General features: G+C 39.7%; 1 non-coding gene across 1 annotated transcript; it reads left to right on the top strand.

Annotated features, from left to right (window-relative positions):
- The first annotated feature begins 417 nt into the window (after nt 1–417).
- Nucleotides 418–524, top strand: LOC130470960 (small nucleolar RNA R71). Its single transcript, XR_008931671.1, has one exon. It is a non-coding gene; the product is annotated as a small nucleolar RNA R71 (small nucleolar RNA).
- Nucleotides 525–8564: the final 8040 nt, after the last annotated feature.

Here is an 8564-nt window from a genome sequence, read left to right on the forward strand (position 1 = left end):
GTTTGTAGGATTGAAATGCGTTACATTGTTCATCAGAGCTCCTACATTCCTGTGCATAATGACCAGACATTCCACAACTTTCACAAACAGTAGCAGGTTGGGCACTCATAGCAGCTACACTAGCAGGTTGGGCAGATTGAGCATTGGCTGCTTGCATATTATCAAACTTATAGTGTAAAGCAGTCAATTGGGCAGTTAATTGTTCAATAGAATTTAAATCATGCTTACCACCCCTATTAGATAGACCTCTAGGATTCCCATACTGGGCATTGTGAATGGCTATCTCCTCAATCACCTCCATAGCTCTAGGCACCTCAAGTTGCATGAACCTCCCACTGGCAGCCGAATCTAACAAACATGCATCTAGACTCATTGCCCAGACCATTATAAAACTGTTGAATCAAGAACCAATCTTCCAAACCATGGTGCGAGCACTCTCTTTGCAAATCCTTGAATCTCTCCCAGACCTCAAACAAACTCTCATCTGCTTGTTGTGAGATACCGAATATCTGACCCCTCAGACGAGCCGTTTTCTCAGGTGGAAAATATTAAACATAAAAAGCAAGAGCTAAGGACTCCCAATTAGTGATTTTCAAAGCCGCCCGATTCAACCCATTAATCCACAGTTTAGCTTCCCCACTCAAAGAGAACGGGAAAAGTATCTCCATAGTCTGCTCCGGAGTCAATCCCTTTTGCTTGATGGTGGAACAATATTGGATGAAAGACTGAATGTGAAGATTCGGATCGTCACCTGGTTCCCCACCGTACTGGCGTCTCTCAATCATGTTAATCAATGCAGGCTCAATATTGAAGGTCTCAGCTGCAATAGAAGGCATGATCGCCTTTGGTAGCACGGACAGACTTGGCTTAGGTAGTCTGTAAGCCGTGGGGTGGGTGGAGGTAGTAGAGTTTCGTCACCCATCTCTATCTCTGAAACTGAATCTGTATCTGAAGGAAAAAGATCGCCAATATTATGATCAGAATCAGAGTAATTCCCACACTGTGCAATGAAAGTTCTTCGTCTACGAAAGGTTCTTTCGGGCTCAGGATCGAATGGAGTAAGATTACTAGTACCTACGGTCCTGGGCATAGACAAAGACTACAAAACAATGTGAGATCCGGTCTCAAGGTGTCAGGTTATGATTCATATGATAAAACATAAATTATGCGCAAAAACCATAAAGCCAGGAAAGCATATTATTTACACATAATCATTTAGCATAGTTTAGATGCATACACTTTGTTGCGTGCCCGCCCTAGCTGCGCCCGAACCGAACAAGAACAAGTCTTTAGGACTCCAAGTGTCGTCCCTCCGTAGACAGTCCACAGCACGTCCGGATCCGCCTTAAGCTTGATCAACTAGAATCGCCCTTAAGGTACTTGGAATTTTCGGCTAGTTGTAGGCAATTGTGTTACTGAAGTTTTGCTCTCAAAATCACTTTGAATACTTGAATACTCGATATAAATTATGAGCCCTTAACTCATATATATAGGCTATGGAATAAGTAATCGAATCCTACTAGGATACGAATTAATTAAATTAGAATCCTAGTAGAATTCTTATTTAATTAATTTATCTTTTAGGATTAGGAATTTAATCATTAAACAAATCCTATACTCTTTAGGCTTCGTATGTGAACAAAAACTCTACACGAGCATGACCCGCAAGCGTGCAGGCCATGCCCGCGCACAGCCCACACGGCCGCTCGGCCCATGCGAGCTACAAGCCCACGCGAGCTGCAGCAATGCTCGCAGCCCACTGCTCGCAGCTGCGCGCGCTGCCACGGCCTGCTGGGCCTGGCCTTGCGCTGGGCCTGGCGTGGCCTTGGCTGCTCGTGTGGCGCGCACGGCTTGCTGGTCGATGGCCCGGCTTCGTGCTGGGCCTTCGTCTGGCAGGCCTCGTCCGATGCTAATTCGTACGATACGCTTTCGATTAAATTCCCGATTCCGGAATTTATTTCCGATACGAACAATATTTAATATTTTCGATTCCTGAATTAATTTCCGTTTCGAACAATTATTTAATATTTCCGTTTCCGGAATTATTTTCCGATTCCGATAATATTTCCGATTCTGACAATATTTCCGTTTCCGGCAATATTTCTGATTCCGGCAATATTTCCATTTCCGATAATATTTTCCGATACGTACCATGTTTCCGTTTCCGGCAACATCTACGACTTGGATAATATTTATATTTCCGATACAATCCATATTTCCGTTTCCGACAATATCATTGTTTCCGGAGTTTTCATTTCTTGCCTGTGACGATCTCAGCTCCCACTGAAACCAAGATCCATCGATTCCGAATATCCATAGATGGAGTATTTAATGCCATTAAATACTTGATCCGTTTACGTACTATTTGTGTGACCCTACGGGTTCAGTCAAGAGTAAGCTGTGGATTAATATAATTAATTCCACTTGAACTGAAGCGACCTCTAGTCAGGCATTCAGCTCACTTGATCTCACTGAATTATTAACTTGTTAATTAATACTGAACCGCATTTATTAGACTTAATATTATATGCATACTTGGACCAAGGGCACTATTTCCTTCAGTCTCCCACTTGTCCTTAGGGACAAGTGTGCATTTACCTAATTCCTTTGTCGCTCGATGCTTGCTCTTGAACATAAGGTAAGAGTCGTCATCCTTATTATGTCCAGAGGTGTTTCTCGGTTTCAGAGTTCAACTGATCAAATAAACAGATAATCATAGCCTATGATTCATCCGAGCACGGCCATGCATTTCACAGTTTCTAGCTCTCCGAGTGGCCTTGTACAAATTTTAAGCATCTCATCCCGATTTATGGGAGGACAATCCCAATCTTGTGATCTTGATATTAGACTTCGTTTGATAGGTGATTACATGAGCGTTGCCTTTACAGCCTCATTTTACGGTGCGACGGTTGGTCAACGTCAAAGCAACCAATTCTCAAACAAGTAATCTCAAATCACTCAGGTATTGAGGATTTAGTGTCTAATAATTTTAATGAAATTTACTTATGACAGATTTTCATCTCTTACAGTAAAGTTTCATAGGTCTGTCCGATACTAGTCTTCCCAAAGTAAGTATCTATGCAAATGATTGCGACATTGCCATGTCCACATAGTTCAAGAAATAGAACTACTAGTCATCTTGCATTCTAGTCGTCTAACGTTTTCTATGCGTCCAATTTTATAGAAAACTCCGACCAGGGACCATTTTCAACCTTTGACATTCAAGTTCACTTGATAGACATTTCTTAGTCACAGGACTGGTCCTGACATTCTATCTTGAATATAATGTCAAATTGAAGGGACTCATCATTTAATAAACCACAAATTAAATGGAAAAATGAACTCTATTCATTTATTGTGAATGATTAACCAATAATGTTTTACAAAGAATTAAACTTTAAAACTTTAAAACATTAAATAAGGACATCAAAGCCATTCTCCAATATGCTTAATTCCCATAGCTGCAGTGTGCGAGTTGTGCTTCGCTTGCGGCAGAGGTTTAGTCAATGGATCTGATATGTTGTCATCAGTTCCAATCATGCTTATCTCGACTTCTTTTCTTTCAACGAACTCTCGTAGAAGGTGAAATCTACGAAGTACATGCTTGACTCTTTGGTGGTGTCTAGGCTCCTTTGCCTGTGCAATAGCTCCGTTATTATCACAATACAAGGCTATTGGTCCTTTAATGGAGGGGACTACACCAAGTTCACCTATGAACTTCCTTAGCCATATAGCTTCCTTTGCTGCTTCATGTGCAGCAATGTACTCCGCTTCAATTGTAGAATCCGCAATGGTGCTTTGCTTAGCACTTTTCCAGCTTACTGCTCCTCCGTTGAGGCAGAAGACAAACCCAGACTGTGATCTGAAATCATCTTTGTCGGTTTGGAAACATGCGTCCGTATAGCCTTTAACAATTAATTCATCATATCCACCATAGACCAGGAAGTCATCTTTGTGCCTTTTCAGGTACTTCAGAATGTTCTTGGCAGCAGTCCAATGTGCCTCTCCTGGGTCTGACTGGTATCTGCTCGTAGCACTGAGTGCGTACGCAACATCCGGGCGTGTACATATCATAGCATACATAATTGAACCAATCAATGATGTATATGGAATCCCATTCATTCGTCTACGCTCATCAAGTGTTTTTGGGCACTGAGTCTTGCTTAGAGTTATTCCATGAGACATGGGTAGGTAGCCTCGCTTGGAGTCTGCCATCTTGAACCTATCAAGCACCTTATTGATATAAGTGCTTTGACTAAGTCCAATCATCCTTTTAGATCTATCTCTGTAAATCTTGATGCCCAATATGTACTGTGCTTCTCCTAGATCCTTCATCGAAAAACATTTCCCAAGCCAAATCTTGACAGAGTTCAACATAGGAATTTCATTTCCGATAAGTAATATGTCATCGACATATAATACTAGGAAAGAAATTTTGCTCCTACTGACCTTCTTGTATACACAAGATTCGTCTGCGTTCTTGATAAAACCAAAGTCACTGACTGCTTCATCAAAACGTATATTCCAGCTCCTGGATGCCTGCTTCAATCCGTAGATTGATTTCTTTAGCTTGCATACCTTTTTAGCATTCTTTGGATCCTCAAAACCCTCAGGCTGTGTCATAAACACAGTTTCTGTTAAAACGTCGTTTAAGAAAGCGGTTTTGACATCCATCTGCCATATTTCGTAATCGTAATATGTAGCGATTGCTAACATTATCCGAATAGACTTTAGCATTGCAACTGGTGAAAAGGTTTCATCGTAATCCACACCGTGGACTTTCCTGTAACCTTTTGCAACCAATCTAGCTTTGAAAACTTCAAGTTTCCCATCCTTGTCCTTTTTCAGTTTGAAAACCCATTTGCTTCCAATGGCTTGGTAGCCATCTGGCAAATCGACCAAATCCCATACTTGGTTTTCTGACATGGAGTCTAATTCAGATTGCATGGCTTCTTGCCATTGCTTGGAGCTAGGGCTCGTCATAGCTTGTTTGTAAGTCGCAGGTTCAGCACTTTCAAGTAATAGAACGTCATAGCTCTCGTTCTTCAAAATACCTAAGTACCTTTCCGGTTGAGATCTATATCTCTGTGATCTACGCGGGGTTACATCTCTAGATTGACCATGATTCTCACCAGATACTTCTAAAGATCTCTGAGTTTCATCTTGAATGTCATCTTGAGCATTCTCTAGAGTTTGTTGTTCGACTCGAATTTCTTCGAGGTCTACTTTTCTCCCACTTGTCATTTTGGAAATGTGATCCTTTTCCAAAAAGATACCATCTCGAGCAACAAACACCTTGTTCTCAGATGTATTGTAGAAGTAATACCCCTTTGTTTCCTTTGGATAGCCCACAAGGATACATTTGTCAGATTTTGGATGAAGTTTGTCTGAAATTAATCGTTTGACGTATACTTCACATCCCCAAATCTTAAGAAAATACACTTTTGGAGGCTTTCCAAACCATAACTCATATGGAGTCTTTTCAACAGCTTTAGACGGAGCTCTATTTATAGTGAGTGCAGCTGTATTTAGTGCATGTCCCCAAAATTCTATTGGAAGTTCGGCCTGACCCATCATTGACCTAACCATGTCTAGCAAGGTTCTGTTCCTCCGTTCCGACACACCGTTCCATTGTGGTGTTCCAGGAGGAGTCAATTCTGATAGAATTCCACATTCTTTCAGATGGTCATCAAATTCATAGCTCAGATATTCACCGCCTCTATCAGACCGCAGTGCCTTAATCTTCTTGCCTAACTGATTCTCTACTTCACTCTGAAATTCCTTGAATTTATCAAAGGATTAAGACTTATGCTTCATTAGGTAGACATGACCATATCTACTGAAGTCATCAGTGAAAGTGATAAAGTAGCTGAAACCACCTCTAGCATTTGTACTCATTGGTCCACATACATCTGTATGGATTAAACCCAATAGTTCAGTTGCTCTTTCTCCAACTTTAGAGAAAGGTTGCTTTGTCATTTTGCCAAGTAAACATGATTCGCACTTACCATAATCCTCTAAGTCAAATGGTTCTAGAATTCCTTCCGTTTGAAGTCTTTCCATGCGTTTCAAGTTAATATGGCCTAATCGACAATGCCACAGATAGGTGAGATCTGAATCATCCTTTTTGGCCTTTTTGGTATTTATGTTATAAACTTGTTTGTCGTGATCTAATAAATAAAGTCCATTGACTAATCTAGCAGATCCATAAAACATCTCTTTAAAATAAAACGAACAACTATTGTCTTTTATTAAAAAGGAAAATCCCTTAGCATCTAAGCAAGAAACAGAAATGATGTTTTTAGTAAGACTTGGAACATGGAAACACTCTTCCAGTTCCAAAACTAGCCCAGAGGGCAACGACAAATAATAAGTTCCTACAGCTAATGCAGCAATCCTTGCTCCATTTCCCACTCGTAGGTCGACTTCACCCTTGCTTAACTTTCTACTTCTTCTTAGTCCTTGAGAATTGGAACATAAGTGTGAGCCACAACCTGTATCTAATACCCAAGAAGTTGAATTAACAAGTGTATAGTCTATAACGAAAATAGCTGAAGATGGAACGACTGTTCCGTTCTTCTGATCTTCCTTTAGCTTTGGACATTCTCTTTTGTAATGGCCTATTCCATCACAATAAAGAAAGCTTGATGTGGACTTGTCCTGCTTTGATTTAGCATTGCCCTTGGACTTTCCACCTTTCTTGAACGGTCTCCCTTTAGCCTTGAGTAAATCTTTAGCTTCACAGTCCAATACTATCTCAGCCTTTCTGACAAGGTGAACAAATTCTGCAACTGTTTCTTCTCTTGGTTCACTTAGGTATAGTTGCTTGAAGCGACCAAACCCACTGTGCAGTGAATTGAGCAAGATAGAGACTGCCATCCTTTCGCTTATTGGTGTTCCTAGTAGACTTAGGCGATCAAAATATGAAAGCATAAGATCCACATGGAACCTTAGTGGGACGCCTACCCTTTGTTTAGTGCGAAGGAGCTGAACATGTGTTTCTTGGACCTCCATCCTATAACACCTGTTAAGAGAATTAACCTTTAGACCAGACATTGATTCAATCAACTCATGGACGTTCAGGTCCCTGTCCTCCGTGCTTCCACGACAGATATCCCTCAGATTCTTGATGAGCGTAAATGGTTCATAAGCTACAAACCTTCTAGCCCATTCATCAGGGATATTGTTCAGCATGAGACTCATAACCTTTTTTAGATCCGCATCCCAGGCGGAAAATCTTTCAGGGGTCATGTCTCTGGCATAGTAGATTGGCATGGGATGTAACAGTACATACTCAAGTCCATTGAGTCTGACTATTTCAACTAGCTTAGCTTCCCATTCAAGAAAATTTGTTAGGTTCAGCTTGACCATAAGCTCAGAACCCATGATGATGTTTTGATTGTTGTTTGCCATAGTAAAACTACAATTGAAAAAGAATAAACAAATAAATAACCATTCACAGTTTCTCTTAATAAACTTAAATTCTAGCATACATGCATAATTCAATGTTCATTAAACATTTTATTGAAGTTATGTGTTCCGACAGGTGTGAATAAAATGATTCCAAGATCCTAAAATCCATTGAAGAATTAAGCACATTATGTATTTAGACTCAATTCTAAAATCTTTTAGGTAAGCAAAAGCCTTTTGCTAATAGTCTAGAAACTACTCTTGGTTGATAGGCACGTCCAAGAACTTATTAGGTAAACCTATCGATTTTGCCACGACATAAAAGGACTCCTTACTTATTTCGTTGAGTTTCACCAAAACTAACATGTACTAACAATTATTTGTGTACCTTACCCCTTTAGTTTCGATAAGTAACACCTCTCTATGGCGGAAAACTATTACTAAGATCGATGAAGAAAGGATATCCAAGTAAGTGTTATTTTGGCATGGAACCTTTTAACTCAATTTTTAAGTTTGGAACTCAAGGCTCTTACTATGTTGGTTAGATTTTAAGTGAACTAAAATCCTTAATCCTGCAACATAAGCAAGCTTTGATCTCATGCATATTTAAGACATATTTAAAAGCAATAAATAACTTAAAACATGCAGAAGATAAATGTGATCTAGTATGGCCCGACTTCATCTTGGAGCTTCAACTTCAAAGTCCGTCTTGAAAATCTCCGTGGGAGGCGCCATTTTCTTCAAATAGGATAATCTATAATTAAACTAATTACAACTATTTGATGGTACGCAGACCATATTTGAATTGAAAAACAATTTTGGTACTTTAGACCAATTACATTCAAATTAATGGTACACAGACCATATTTTCTATCCTATTTGGGCCATACTAGTCACTTCATAACCTGCAAAACAGTACATATACAATATATACCATTCACCCATTCATTATCATGAATGGCCCACATAGCTGGTTAATAAAACACGTTATGCATCACATAAATATTTGCAGCAATTAATTAAGGGCATCAATAATCTACCAATTATTCAGTCCTTATTAATTCTAATCAAGTTGTTTAACCTTAAGGGATTTGTAGACCTAATCAAGAGTTTATGACTAAAATTGCTCCCACTTAAACCAATAACTTTATATG

Source organism: Spinacia oleracea, chromosome 3 (assembly GCF_020520425.1).
Source record: "Spinacia oleracea cultivar Varoflay chromosome 3, BTI_SOV_V1, whole genome shotgun sequence".
Taxonomy (NCBI): domain Eukaryota; kingdom Viridiplantae; phylum Streptophyta; class Magnoliopsida; order Caryophyllales; family Amaranthaceae; genus Spinacia; species Spinacia oleracea.